The sequence below is a fragment of the Triticum aestivum genome, chromosome 5B (assembly GCF_018294505.1).
Source record: "Triticum aestivum cultivar Chinese Spring chromosome 5B, IWGSC CS RefSeq v2.1, whole genome shotgun sequence".
Taxonomy (NCBI): domain Eukaryota; kingdom Viridiplantae; phylum Streptophyta; class Magnoliopsida; order Poales; family Poaceae; genus Triticum; species Triticum aestivum.
Window position 1 is genome coordinate 206,056,999 of NC_057807.1, and position 15,970 is coordinate 206,072,968.

Below are 15,970 nucleotides of genomic sequence, written 5' to 3' on the forward strand. Positions count from 1 at the left end.
TCACTTGGGAGCCTCCGACAAGATTGTGGAGTTGAACCAAGGAGTTTGTAAGGGCAAGGAGATCGCCTACTTCGTGAAGATCTACCGCTAGTGAGGCAAGTCCTTCGTGGGCGACGGCCATGGTGGGATAGACAAGGTTGCTTCTTCGTGGACCCTTCGTGGGTGGAGCCCTCCGTGGACTCGCGCAATCGTTACCCTTCGTGGGTTGAAGTCTCCATCAACATGGACGTACGATAGCACCACCTATCGGAACCACGCCTAAAGCATATGTGTCTCCAATTGCGTTTGAATCATCCAAACCCTTCCCTTTACTTTCTTGCAAGTTGCTTGCTTTATTTTCCACTGCCTATATACTCTTTGCATGCTTGCTTGAATAGTGTGATGATTGCTTGACTTGTCCTAAAGTAGCTAAAATCTGCCAAACTCTAAAATTGGGAAAAGGTTAAGTTTTAATTGGTCAAGTAGTCTAATCACCCCCCCCCTCTAGACATACTTCAAGGTCCTACACTCCTCGAGAGTCAAACGATGACCACGCTCTTCATCAAGAGCATTAGAGAGATCCGATATCTCATCGGCATAGTCACGACTATGACCTTCCATCTTAGAGATGGTTTCTTCGTGAGACTCGATCATGTCATTGGCTTCACCAAGTTGTTCCAAGAGAGCAACAAAGTGCTTCTTGGATTTGCGCTTGAGCTTACTCATAAATGACTCAAATTTATTCACATCCTCATTAGACCCCTCATGATCCTCAATGCAACCCTCCAAAGAGGGATTAGTAATGATGGTGGTTTTGATGTTGGGAGTTACCTCGTTAGAGGCTTTAGCCATGAGGAACTTGGCGGTGATGTTCTTGTTGGGTGAATCAAAGAGAGACACCCGGGGAGTGGTAGCCATGGCAACGGAGGCCATGGCCATTGCTTCTCCATTTTCATCATCATCGTCATCCTCATGGTATTCTTCTTGAACCACCAACCCACGAGTAGGAGTCTTTTTGGTGAAGTTGTTCTTGTTGGGGAAGGACTTGGCTTTGTCTTTTCGGATGAACTTGCCACCATTGTCTTCCCGCTTCTCGTAAGGACAATCCGCAACGAAATGGCTCACATTGCCACAGTTGAAACAAGTTCTAACTCGTTGCTTGCCCTTGAAGCCACTTGAGTTGTTCTTGTTGAAGTTGGGTCTTGTATTCTTCTCTCTCCAAAATTGTCTGGAAGCACGAGCCATGTGCTCATGATAATCATATTTCGTGTCTTCGGGGTTTCTCTCCTCATCTTCTTCTTATTCCTCTTCTTCCACAATAACCTTGGCCTTCAAGGCAAGGTTGGGCTTCTTTGCCCTTTGAGAACGGAGCACCACATTGTCGGCGGTCCTGTCCAAGATGCTCATTGCAACAAACTCATCCAACACTTCACTTGAGGTCATGGAGTGGAAGTCCGGTCTTTGACGAATGACGGAGGACATGGCCTTGTTGTAGGGCATCATGGCCTTGAGGAACTTGCGCTTGAATCAATTGTCATCCATGTCCTTGCTCCCATGATCTCGGAGTGAGACCGCGAGTTTGGTAACTCTTTGAAAGAGCTCACGAGGTTCTTCATCTTCTTTCATTGCAAACTCATCGGCTTCATCTTGCACCACTTCATAGTTAGAGCATTGAATGCTAGCACTTCCTCGATAGAGAGACACAACACATTGCCATGTGTCTTTAGCCATGGCATGAGGTCGAAGATGAGGGAGATCTTCGGGAAGGATTGCATCTTGGATGATGAAGAGAGCACTCTCATTGAATTGATTATCCACCACTTCTCTCGGGGTGAAGTTGCTTCGGTCATGTGGATAGAAACCTTCTTCAATGATCTCCAAAGATTAGTATTCACATGATTTAAATGACGCTTGAAGCGATACACCCAAGAATCAAAATCCTCATTTTTCACAATCTTAGGAGGAGGACCGGCATGATTTTAATGAGTAGAGGGAATCGGTCCTCCATAAATTGGAGGTTCCACATGGGCAAAGATGTCGGTGCCATTTCTACCACTAGTAGAAGGACCCTTCTCACTATTAGCTTCCCCCTTGTCGGAGTTAGCATCCGTCACCTTGTTAGCGGGATCACCCACTTTCAACGGCGAGGTAGGTAGTTTAAGTCCTTCTAAGAATTTATTAAACATGCTTTCAACCATGGTTGTCATGGAGGTTTTCAATGTGTCCAAGACCACATTGAATTCTTCACCGGACACCGCGGTTTCCCCGTTACCCGTAGACAAGATCGGATTCATACCGGAGTGCTCCTCCTCCCCACCGTCTACGGTGTCAACCATACTCTTCGGACGGCAAAGTCCTTAATAAAGATACGAGGCTCTAATACCAATTGAAAGGATTGATATAGTTGACTAGAGGGGGGTGAATAGGCAACTGACAATTTTTAGCTTTTCTTTACCAAATTAAACTTTGCATCAAAGTAGGTTGTCTAGATATGCATCTAAGTGAACAACCTATATGATGCAACAACAAAAAGCACACAAGCAAGCAAGGGATACAACACAAGTAAGCTTGCAAAAGTAAAGGCACGAGATGACCAAGAGTGGAGCCGGTGAAGACGAGGATGTGTTACCGAAGTTCCTTCCTTTTGAGGGGAAGTACGTCTCTGTTAGAGCGGTGTGGAGGCACAATGCTCCCCAAGAAGCCACTAGGGCCACCGTATTCTCCTCACGCCCTCACATGATGTGAGATGCCGTGATTCCACTATTGGTGCCCTTGAAAGGCGGCAACCGGACCTTTACAAACAAGGTTGGGGCTCTCTCCACAACTTAGTTGGAGGCTCCCAACGAAACCACTAAGCTTCACCACAATGGAATATGGCTTCGAGGTGACCTCAACCGCCTAGGGTGCTCTAACACCCAAGAGTAATAAAATCCACACTAGAAAGTATGGGGGAAGCAAATATCCTTTGGTGGAAGTGTAGATCTAGGTCTCCTCCTTCAATCCCTAGAAAATCAACAAGTTTGAGTGGCTAGAGAGAGAGATCGGGCAAGAGAGCTTGAGAGCATCAATGGTGGAGTGAGAGAGGTAAGAGGTGAAAGTGGTAGGTGGAAGAACCACCTTATATAGCAACCCTAATAAATCCAACCGTTACTGCGTTTTCAGCACTGCAGCGGTACAACCGCTCCTTGTCCCGGTACAACCGGGGCTCACGGTGTATCAGCAGAACCCTACCAGGCGGTACAACCGGGCCACCAGGCGGTAGTACCGGTTTTAGAAAATAACCGGACCAACCGCCCAGCCACCGCTCAACTACCGCACTGATACAGAACGGAGTCACTCCTGAGGGCGGTAGTTGGGCGGTGCGGGGCTGGTGCAACTGCTTGGCCTTGAGCGCTTGAGCGGCTAATGTCGAAGCGGAAGAACCGCTCAAACCTCCGGTGGTATCGGTTGACGAGGAACAACCGGACCAACCGGGCCACCACCGCCCGAGAACCGCATCAAAACAGAAGCTTGACTGGTACTTGGGCGGTGCATGGCCGGAACCACCGCCGCAGGTCTTTGCTGAGCCTGGTGGTGGTACCAGCGCTCGGAGGCAGCGGTAGAACCGCTCGATAAAGACAGGGAAACGCCAAGAAGCAATGGTACAACCGCTCGGACGAGTGATACAACCGCTGGGAAAACACAGCATGCAGTCAAATCAAAAAGGGAGACACTCTCTCTCACACCCGAGGAAGACAAGAGAGGGGTGATGGAGGTGTACGTGAACGGATTCCCCTACTCTTTCCAATGTGGATTCCCTCTTGATAGTACGGGTTCCCTATGACCAAAGAGATAAAAAGCGTAGAGGACTCCGTCTTCAATCTTTTCCTTTGAGAGAGAACAACTATCCGATGTAAGCCTAAGCATCGAGAACCTGAAACATTTAGCACAGGATTAGACCAACAAAGGGTTGTCATCATCATCCAAAACATAAGGTAGGGAAATGCCCTTTCACCCATGTAATTGCGAAATACACTTAATACGCTGGTTTTAGAGTCTGTATTAATAGGGAAAATGACTTAGGACAGAATTAAGTCCCACCTTGCCATGGATGGATGAAATTCCCCTCTGTCGCCCTATAAATACAGCCCTTATGGCATCATTTTAGATTTGGGTTTTGTTTAGATGAAAGTTCGCCATAGCTACAACCCGCACCCTTCGTTTGTGTTCAATGAACAGACCAAGACGTCACAGAACCCGAGCTTGATCAGTAAAGTTTTTCTCTTAAATTCGCAATATCCAGATTACAATCTTAGTTTCTTTCTCGTTCTTCATTTGCTTGCAAGAAATAGACCCTCGTGGTCAGGTTGATCATGCTCCGGCGTGGTCAATAACCCCTCGAAGTTGGTTTAGCGATTGCTAAGGCACGACGTCTTTGCACGTTCATAGTCGGATCGTCAAAGTCGACTTCCACCAAAAACGATAGTTACTTCTCATCGAAACATCAGGACATCTATCAACTTTGGAGTATATGCTTCGTCGGTGTGCGGTTTCACCTCTTCACGATGCCTAGCTCACAAGGAGGTCTCTGTCGAGTCCGATTTATTAGTCCATCTGTAGTGTGCTTGGTGATCGATTGGGAGGTGTTCTTGTTCCTCACCATCCGATGCTCTCACTGGACGACCCATGCTATTTTTTGTTTTGATTTTTTTCAATAATTTTGGATATCAAAAAATCCCAATTTTCAAAAAAATGTGAATTTTAAAAAAATTGTCCATGAATTCATTTTTTTCATATTTTGAAGAAAATGTCCGGAAGTTCAAAAAATGCTCACGGTTTGAGACAATGTTCACGAATTTGTAAGAAATGTTATAGAATTTCAAAATTGTTCATGAATAAAAAAATGTTCACGAATTCAAAAATTATTCAAGATTTAGAAGAATGTTCACGAATTTGTAAAAATTGTTCATAAATGTAAAATATATTCATAATTTTCAAAAATTGTTCGTAAATTTATAAAATTTATGATTCAAAAAATGACCATGATTTTAAAAAATCCTTGAGAATTCAAAAAAATCATGAATTTGTAAAAATATTTATAAATTCATATTTCTCTTTGAATTTTAAAAATGTTCACGATTTCAACAAATATTCACGAATTTTGAAGAAAAATGCTTACAATTTTGAAAAAAAAGGAATTTAAAAGATTTTCGCTAACTAAAATACAAGAATTGAAATGAAAATATAAAAATGAAAACGGAAAAGAAAACATAAAAAGGAACGTAAAAGAAAAATAAAGGAAAACTAAATGGAAAAAAACAAAGAAAACTGATCAGTGAAACCGATTGGGTTGAAACCCGGAAACGAAACGGCTCGTACAAAAACCAGCGCCTGAGAGAGCCGGGGAGGGGGAGGGGGTTGGCGCGCGGTAGCTAACTAGCGACCCACACATAATTTTTTGGGCACCGCTAGGCGCCGACGCACCGGCCAAAATATCGGCCGGTCACTGCGTGGCCGTCAGAACCACTTTTATAAAACAGTCAAATCAGGATCCTGTTAGTTCCTCTCTTCCAAAAGAAAAAATAAAAAAATCTCACAAAGCAACAACGGAACGAGCAGCGGCTGCCATGGACACTCATTATGGGCAAGCGAGCGCGGCCAACTTGAAGCACCGACGCCCTTACCGCCGGTCGCCGCCCTTGCCGCTGGTTATCATCTACGTTTCTCACCAGCTCCACGCATGTAACCATGTGCAGCCGCGGTGACAGCTCGAGTCGCGTCGGCGGCAGCTCGCCGACGAGCTCCATTGTTGCAGCACCCCGATGCGCTTGTCGTTGCACCCTCACCGTCGAAGCTCTCCGCACGGAGTTGCATGAGCAATGGCCAAGAGTCAACGTCGTTCATGGATGTAGCAGAAAAGATCGCCGGTCGTAGCAAAAAAGAACGATGGTTGCAGCAATTCGTCGTCACCCACGTCGTGGGATGCGGCTCCATTGTGATGGATGTAGCAAGATTTCTTACCGATAGTAGCAAAATCCAACGACGGTTGCAGCAATTCGCCATCGACCCCGTCACACGTCGTGGCTCCGCCATGAGGAATGTGTAAAACATAGCTTTTGGGGGAACTGGCTCAACCCTCTATGGGGTGACCTATCACATATATATATAGGGTGGGTCTATTATGATAACACCCCCTTAAGACCTTATTCTGCACATCAACCGCCTTATTCTGCACACCACCAACAGATCGCGCCGCCGCCCCTCCCCTCCCGGCCTTCTACCGCAGCAGCGGCCTGGGCGAGCCGCCGCCCCTCCCCTCCCGGCCTTCTACCGCGGCAGCGGCCTGGGCGAGCCGCCGCCCCTCCCCTCCCGGCCTTCTTCCACGACGGCGGCCTGGGAGCGATGCCGCCCCTCCCCTCCCCGCTTTCTCCCGCGGCGGCGGCCTGGGAGCAACGCTGCCCCTCCCCTCCCGGCCTTCTTCCGTGGCAGCGGCCGGCAGCGATGCCGCCCCTCCCATCCCGGCCTTCTTCCATGGCGGCGGCCAGGCAGCGACGCCACCCGTCGCCTCTCGGCCTTCTTCCATAGCAGGCACCGAGCAACACCATCCTATCGGCCTTCTTCCACGACAGCAGCTCGGTAGCGCCGCCACCGAACTCCTCCGGGTCTGCAATTAGTTGTACTTCATCAGATGTGGATTGGTGCTGCCTCGACATCAAACCAATTCGAGCAAGGAGGAGTGTGCGCAAGGTTGCTTCATCCATGGTAGCTTCTTGGAATAAGTTTGCATCGACCTTCAGAGCAAATCCTCCTTTCCCGTTCACCTTGAGCAACGTCCAGACCGCCCATGAACTTCTGAAGGGCAAGTGGACTGCACGGGCGAACGTGAAAGTTGTGCAGGCGGACGAGAAAGGAACTTCCTCCTGTAAACGCAAGAAATCACTACATCACGAGGTAAGCAGTACACTTCCTCAACCATCTCAGTGTAGTTATCATAGACAAAGCAGTACAAGCAGTACAGCGCGTGATTATGCAGTACAAAACCTATGCAGTGCGGTTGCTTCAGTTCGTTGTGGGGGAAAATGCAGTATGCTTGTATAGGTTCATTACGGATAACGATGCAGTGCGGTTGCTTCAGTTCACCTTGCAGGGTGATGCAGTCACCCTGAAATGCTTCGGCAGTACAATTTTAAACACATTGCAGTTCACATGATTCAGTTCATTTAACCTGACAATGCAGCTCGCTCATTTTGTGTGCAGGAGATGACGTTCAGGAGATACAAAATGCCACGCATAATTGACAGCACTGAGAACAACTTTCAGAAGAGTGGATATTCTTCTGAAAGAGATACTGGCTGGGTTACCCCTGAGATTCCTCGTGGATTCTTCACGACGACAAACAGGGTACAGTACTCTCCACAAGAAGATTTTTCCCAGGAAGAAGATGTAGTTGAAGATGACGATGATGTCACATTCGTCTGGGAAGGCACTCACCAACGTGATGATGAAGACGATGACGATGAAGATGAGCCGATAACAGTTCTCAACCCAGAGTATAAGCACGAGTTCACTACGTTTGGACAACATGTCCGAACAGACAATGATGACACAGTTGAACACGATATTGAAGCAGATGATGATTATGTCTACGATGATGTGCCACTACTCCAAAATTTTAAAAACAATACACCGAGACATCATCACAACACTTGATTACCACCACGTCCACCTGCCGCACCCCAAAATAGAGCTCAGCGTCCACCTGCTGCACCGAAAAACAGAGCTCCAACCAGACGTGCTGCATCAACTTCGACGCTGCGACCACCAACGGTGCCTCGGTCAAAAGTAAACAACAGGTACAAATCCTCCTCACTGTTACCGCCACGAGATCCTCAACTACACAGATCTGCTATAACCCCGCCATGTCCAATACAACCCGGTGAGCTACAAACACCATCGGGCGAACAACTCTACACACATGTAAGTTTATGGTCTAAAAAATAGTTGCAGTCCATTCAGATAACATTGCAGTGCACACTGATATTTCTTGTGAGGTTTGGCTAGGAACATTGCAAATGCTTTATTAAACTCGTATGCACTCCTCATATTCAAAAAAACAGAACAAAACAAATTATCTCATAGAGCATTGCAATTAATGCAGGATAAAAACATGTCGCTGAACCTCGTACCTGCTGCTGGAATGAAGTTCACCACGTACGACAAGGCATGGGACTTTTACAACAATTATGCAAGATGTGCAGGGTTTGGTATACGCAAGAGGGCAAAACATAGGACAAATGCCTACATTGTCTGCTCAAGAGAAGGGGTGCACAAGCAGGCTGTGTCAGATTATTACCGGGTACGTCAGAAGACATCAAAAAGGATTGGCTGCAATGCAAAGATTAGAGTAAAAAAAGGAAGGATGGAAAATTTGTGATAGAAATGGTTCAACTCAACCACAATCACAAGATGCTGGAAATCCCCGGGATGCTTTTGCACATGTGATCGCACAAAAAAGACGATCCTTTGATAGACCAATTAGTGAACAACTGGACAACCACACACATGCTCAGATGATGTCGACGCTATCGCGTATGTCCGGTGGTCTGAAGTACATGGGACATACTAGTCGCGACTAGGTAAACAAGTAAGCACGTATCGGAGCATATCTCTTGAGCATTCTGTCTGTAATTATTCTCTGTTTGATGAGATAAGTTTGCATTGTCTCTGAAAATGCAGGAAACAGAAGTTTGCCAGAGAAGAGTCTGAAGATGATGCCAAGAAACTTCTGGATTTCTTTGAGAAAATGCAAAAGATAAACCCAGAGTTCTTCTATGATTATGACGTTGACGCAGATAACCGTGTAAGAAACGTCTTTTGGGAGAACGCAAGTTGCAGAGGATCGTATGAAGATTTTGGAAACTGCGTTACATTTGACACGACGTATAAAACTAACAAATTCCACATGCCGCTGGGAGTGTTTGTGGGGGTGAACCATCATCTACAGAGCACCATATTTGCTGTTGCACTCGTGCGAGATGAAACAATACCATCATTTGAGTGGGTTTTCAAAACCTTTCTGAGGTGTATGAACAACAAGCTGCCAATCTGCATGCTCACAGGTACAAAAAATAAAAAACACCTGCATACTTACATTTTGTTTTGTGCACTTATATTTCTTCCATCTATCTTTCACACACGCAAACAACTTAATAAAAAAACACTATTTGTCTCTTCTCAGACCAGTGTTCTTTGATGAAGGCAGCATTAAAAACTATCCTCCCACAAACTCTGCATAAGTTGTGTCGGTGGCATATCATGAAGAAGTACAAGGACCACCTCGCATTGCTGTAAAAGGCACACGAGATGCTCAAGGACGAACTCAATGCAGTGCTGAACCACCCACTAATGCCGTCAGAATTTGAACGAGCATGGAAGAACCTCATTCAAAGGTACAACTTGCAAGACGACGAAGTGATGAATTCTTTGTGGGATGACAGGCACGAGTGGATCTCGGCTTACTACAAGGAAATTTTCTGTGCTCGGATGACTTCCACACAGAGAAGCGAGAGCATGAACCGCATACTGAAGAAAAAATTTGTCACGGAGAAGCATGATCTCCATCTGTTTGCTCAGTAGGTGACAAGTGCATTCAGACCAGGAAGGCCATCGAGCATGCAGAGACAGTAGCAAATGAGGTAAACAAAATGTCAATCAAAAACTGCTAAAAAATATGACTACAAAAACAAACAATTTTTTTCATTTCTCTGGTTCGTAACAGTGCATTTGTGATCATGCAGTCAGAGGTAAAAACAACAACAAAGTTTGGCTTCCAAGTTCAGCTATCAAAAGTGTATACAAGGGCTGTGTTTGCAGATTTCAAAGAAACACTCTACCGTAGCACTGCATTCAGAGCAGAACGGTGCCCTGAGAACCCGACAAAGTATCTCATACACCACTACAACAGATCGGATGCATTTTACTGGGCAAGGCATAATTTCCAAGTGGTCACCGATGAAGAGAAAGGTATCTACGAATGTGAGTGCAAACTCTGGACACACATAGGTGAGACTCCTAACAAACAAATTCTAGATTCTCATAGTCATGCACGAAAGCTCACTTACTGAACTTTAAAAGTACACATGCATGACTAATTCACAAAACCAAATGAAGTTCACTTCTTTAAAAAATGAACAAATACGAAAAAAAAATATGTTTACTAATTTCATGCAGTTCACTTACAGAATAAAAAAAATCATGTGTTTGTCTGCAGGCCTCTTTTGCGTCCATGTCTTATGCATGCTTTCTCATTTGAGAGTACTCAACATTCGTGAGGTGTACATCATGAAAAGATACACCCGTAATGCAAGATCAGATGCAACGTTTGACCGAAGAGACTACGAACAAACAGCACCAGATGGAACCTCGCTTTTTTGCCGTAGAAAATTGCTGACAGAAACAGCAATGGACCTTGCAAACAGAGCGACAAGGTCCGATGCTGGGTGCCACAGAGCATTGTCTGGTATGAGGGCACTGATCGAGGAAGTTGACATGCTCAATGAAGAAGAAGAAGAAGAAGAAGAAGAAGCAAAACTAAAGCAAGCAGAGAAATACCAGCATGACAATAATGCCGAGCAAGTAGAAAATACTGAACACATCGGAACTGGTGCTATCAAAAAGGAAACAATTCTTCCACCTCCTGTTTCAAACACAAGAGGAAGAAAGAAAGGGGGAGACGCAACCCAGAAAAAGGTGGCATGCAAGGAGAAAAATGATGACAAAAACAGTAAGCCACAGCCTGAGCTAGACAGTGATGGTCACCCACTGGGAGTAAGAATGTGCAGAACCTGTATTGAAATCAGCGGCCACAATTCTAGGACGTGTACAAAAAGAAATGAACAAGAAAAACGAGGACATGGAGATGCACAACAAAACAGAAAGTCCACTCACAACACTAAAAAATGGACGAAACCGAGACGTTGTAGCATCTGCAAAAAGAGGAAGAGACACAATTCAAGAACCTGCCTCAAAAGAAAAAGGAAAAGATCAGAAAATGAGGAAGACGAAGAAGGTGAGATCAAAGAAGAAGATGATGACACAACTGAAGAAGAAATGGCTTATGAAGAAGCAGATGGAGAAGAGGAGGAAGAAGATGAGAGTGAAGAGGACGAAGAATGTGAAGAAACTGAAGAAACAGTGGCTTATGAAGAAACAGATGATGAAGATGATGAAGAGGAAGAAGAGAGTGAAGAGACTGAAGAGAGTGAAGAGGATGAAGAACATGAAGAAACAATATCAACAAGACCACCACAAGGAAATGCTGCTGTATAGAAAAAACCGAGAACAACACCACTTTCAAAAAACAAGGTAGGAGCAAAGAAGGATGCAGTTCACAGGACTGGAAAACAAAAACCACCATCAACCAGCATGCGGGGATCAAAGAAGGATGCAGTTCTCAGCACTGGAAAACGAAAGCAGCCAACAACCAGCACGCGGGGAGCAAAGAAGGATGCAGTTCACATCACTGGAAAACCAAAGCAGCCATCAACCAGCACGCGGGGAACAAAGAAGGATGCAGTCCACATCGCTGAAAAACCAAAGCAGCCATCAACCAGTAAGCGTGGAACAAAGAAGGATGCAGTTCACAGTGCTGAAAAACGAAAGCAGCCATTAACCATCACGCGAGGGGCTACAAACACAAAGGTGCAGAGACAAGAACTAGCAACACCGCCATGGAAAACAAAAGAAAGTGCGACATTAGACACGCTCCAGTCACCGCGCAGAAGCAGCAGGTTAACGACCAAATAGATGAACAGACAATAAATTAATCGTATGCATAGCAATTTGCTTATCTCTATGACTTATGTATCAGTTTAAATTTTGTGTAAACCATGCAAAGAGAAAATGGTATATAGAGTATACCATAAATATATAGCCGTCTTGACTAAAACATTGACACATTTTGATTCAAAAACCATGTAAAAAATGTTGTTAGATCGTTGTAGTCCAACAAGTAGTACATATAAAACGCATTTCAATATGCAGTATGGAACTTGCAAATATGCAGTACGCTTCGAACTATCATGCAGTACTATAGACTAACTACATGTAGTACACACCATGCAAATTGGGAAAAATGTGGAAACATGTAGTGCTCAACTGACATATAAGCAGTTCACATATTGTAACCATGCAAACACAAATTTCCCGTTGAGTAATAATTGAAGCGGTTCAGATCACAAAAGTACTTATTACAAAACACATCAAAAAGATGAAGCGTTTAACACGCAAAAGTACTTATTACAAATCAACCTCATAACCTTAGCCAATCATGTCAAACGTGATTCTAACAGTACGATCCTCGAGTTCAAAGAAGTTGAGGACAACAACTTGCTCAGACTTCAGGCCACTATCAATGACAAATTCCTTCCACCCTTTGTGCAGACACAGCCGCCCGTCAACGCCTACACTGTACTTGGCTGGTTTAAGGTATCCATTACCAAGAACAACTTGAAGAATTCCTTTCTTCTTGAGCCGCACATACCTAACAGCTCGTTGAGGAATTTTTTGTAAAAAATAATAAAACTGTTTGAGAATGAAACTAGGAGTACAATTCTCATACTGTGAACAGAGATAGATGAAGTGCACAACAGTCCAACAAGTAGTACATATAAAACGTTTCAATATGCAGTATGGAACTTGCAAATATGCAGTTCGCTTCGAACTATCATGCAGTAATATAGACTAGCTACATGTAGTACACACCATACAAATTGGAAAAATGTAGAAATATGAAGTGCTCAGCTAATATATAAGCAGTTCACATATTCTAACCTGTAAACTAAAACATAAGCTACATGCACACAAGCAAAAAAAACAAGAAAATAAGAACACATTGCAGTACACTTCAAAAAACAAAAAAAAGCGCGTTCCTAAAATACTACAAGTTCATAATACAATGGAATTATACAAAAAAACAAAAAGAAAAAAATCATATCTAACGAAACATACCATCTTGTAGTGAGTCTCCACATCTGTTGGCGTAAGTTGATGGACAAAAGGACTCGTGCAGCCAAGGCCACGGCAAAGCAGCGCAGAATACTGTACCATATGCAAGCTGCTCGGCTCGCCCAGTTCGGCACAATACCTTCCCACCACGACGAGCATGACGGGCCTGCAAGCATGCTGAACAATTGCAGTGCGTCGGCACACCACAACCATGGCCACAGCAGAAGAGATACGCACAGGGGCCTGGAGCCATCGCAACAAAAACCTAAAAAAGCAAAAAAATAATAGGATGGAGAAAGGAGAGAACTTGCGGCTAGAGGAGAAAATGAAATGCAAAGGAAGGGTATAAGTTAGCCTTCATTTATATAAGAGGAATGCAAAAAGGTCAAAACTGAAAATTAAAGGGGACTTAATGGAAATTATGTTCCCAAGAATAAAGGACAATCAATAAAGGCTTATGTTACCAAAGAAAGAGGAACGAAAAAAGAAGGTGTACTTTGACTGCAGCAATTCCCACGAACAAAACCATAGATCATTAAAAAATAATACTCTAAAAAATTATAATCCACAGACCATTTGATGTGTGCAGTTCTCCAAATTCGTACCAGGAAGTTCACTATATGTGTGCATGAAGTGGAGTACATGCTTTTTGGCACAAAGAAGGATGCATGCAGTGCAAAATGTGTACACCTGCAGCACAGAACTATGACGAATGTAGTCCGCATAGGGGCACAAAAGCAGTGCACACCCGTACACTAAGAAAAAAGGATACGAAAGAGGAAAAACAATAAAGAAAAATGATACCAATGCAGTGCAGAAAAATGTAGCGCAGAAAATGTGCAGTACGGGATGCGTGCACATGCAGTACTGAAACTAAATCAATGCAGTGCACGCATGATTTACTAAGAAGAGCAGTGCACGCCCCAACGTTGAAAAAGATACAAAGGAAAAAAATTGACCACCCAAGTGCTACCGGCCCCAGCCAATCTCGTAATAGGTCTGCACCCACAAAAGGGGAGTCGTTCTGGGTCACAGTGCATGGGGCCGGTTGCACATGGGCCCACAGGTCATAGGGCATATAGCTACGAGCACCGTGTATGAGCGCCCAGATAAGTATACGGAGGAGTTCGACAAGTATGCCTCGCCAGCGCTTATAAACAGGTCGGGGGCGCCTTCCGCGGGCGAGGTGGGACTAAACATTAGGATGCACACACAGCAAAATGGGAACCAAGCCGTGCTCACAGGCCGACTTGGGCCCAAGTGCGTCTCTAAACTAGCCGAACACAGGCCCAACAAGGCCGACTAAGAAAAAACAATAAGTTAAAAAAAATGGGGGGGCCACCCCCCCCCCTTTTCCCTACCGCTCCCATACCAGGGACTACAGTAAGTACAAGCAAAAACAAGATGCAGTACATGGCTGTAAAAAATGTAGTGCAGTACGTTACACGATGCAGTGCGGTATGGCAATCTAGTTCCCGATTACCCTACATGAATAAATAAACTCAAAAAACAGTGAAGTACACACATGTATACACAAGTGCAGTACTGTATTCTAGAAGATGCAGTGCAGGACTATATACGAATGCAGTTCATTATCGCACAGGATGCATGTATAAAACATAACAAAATGCCCGTTCGCATAGAAAAGTGGTGGTTAAAAAAATTTATGGATAAAAAAACCACGATCACAAACCACGTTAAATGAAACAAACCCACCTTAAAAAACCACGTTCGCATACAACCACCCGATCGGAGCAGTTCCATCACCACAAGCCCACGATCACAGATGCAAAACCAACCCACAATCCGCACAACCGCATCATCAGCGCGATCGTGCAGTTCATCCGACGAGGCCATCCCACCCCGCGCCCTCCCCTTAAATTCAGACCCCTGCCAAAGGCCTTCTCATCCACAACAACACAAGTATCCATTGCGCTCCCACCAAATCGCCCCATATCAACGCAAAAGCACCAAGCCCTGCCACTGGTGATGATGTTCACGATGAGTACAAGGGCGACAACACCGTGGAGGCGCACGGCAACACCAAGTTGCACGTCATCCACACCAACAACAAGAAGCAGATGGCGATCACCCTCGCGCAGTACGAGCGCCACCTCAGCCTCCAGCGCCACAAGATCGTCGGCATTGATCTCGAGTACGACAACGACCCTGAAGCGACGCAGAAACCCGCCCTCTGCCAGCTCTCCATCGGCAAGAATCATCCGGTGCTGCTCTTCCAAATGAGCGACACTGAAAGGTGCACAGTCTTCGAAAACTTCCTCGCCGACCCCAGGTACACCTTTGCAGGCTTCTCCATTGACGGCGACAAAACTAGGCTGGAGTGCGTCAAACTGGAGGTCACCAACTTCGTCGACATCCAGAAGGAGTGGAGGGTGCCCGAGGCAACCAAGCTGTTGGACTCCCTCAGAGACGTCTCCGACGTGCTCATCGACGACTACTACAACAACATGAAGAAGAAGATCACCAACGACGAGCACCAGCGATGGGCCACCCTGCCTCTGTCCAGGAGGCACATCGAGTATGCGGCAAAGGACGCCTCCGCAGCGTACGAGATATGGAACCGCATCACCCTCACCCAGGACGGCCTTCGCCGTGCAAAGCTGGAGAAGGAGGAGCCCCCCAAGAAGCGCGCCAGGAGCAGCTGGGGATGGGGAGAGCCTGAGTGGTGAAGAAGAAGATGGTGCCAGCCAGGAGCCAACAATGCCAGCATTCTTTTAGAATTATCATCAAATTTGCTTTGTATTGTTTGCTTATGTATCGTTAGTTTGCTTGTGTGCTGAACCTAGTTTGCTTGCCATGCACAATCGCCTGTAATGATGAACTATGATTATGTTAGTTTGCTTTCTGTTCAACTTAGTTTGCTGGTGATGAAATTGTCATACAGAATGCAAACAAGATGCATGCAGTGCAAGTTGTGCATGAATGCAGTACAGAATTTGTCGAATGAAGTCTTAACATACCCAACAAAGCAGTGCATGAACATAAA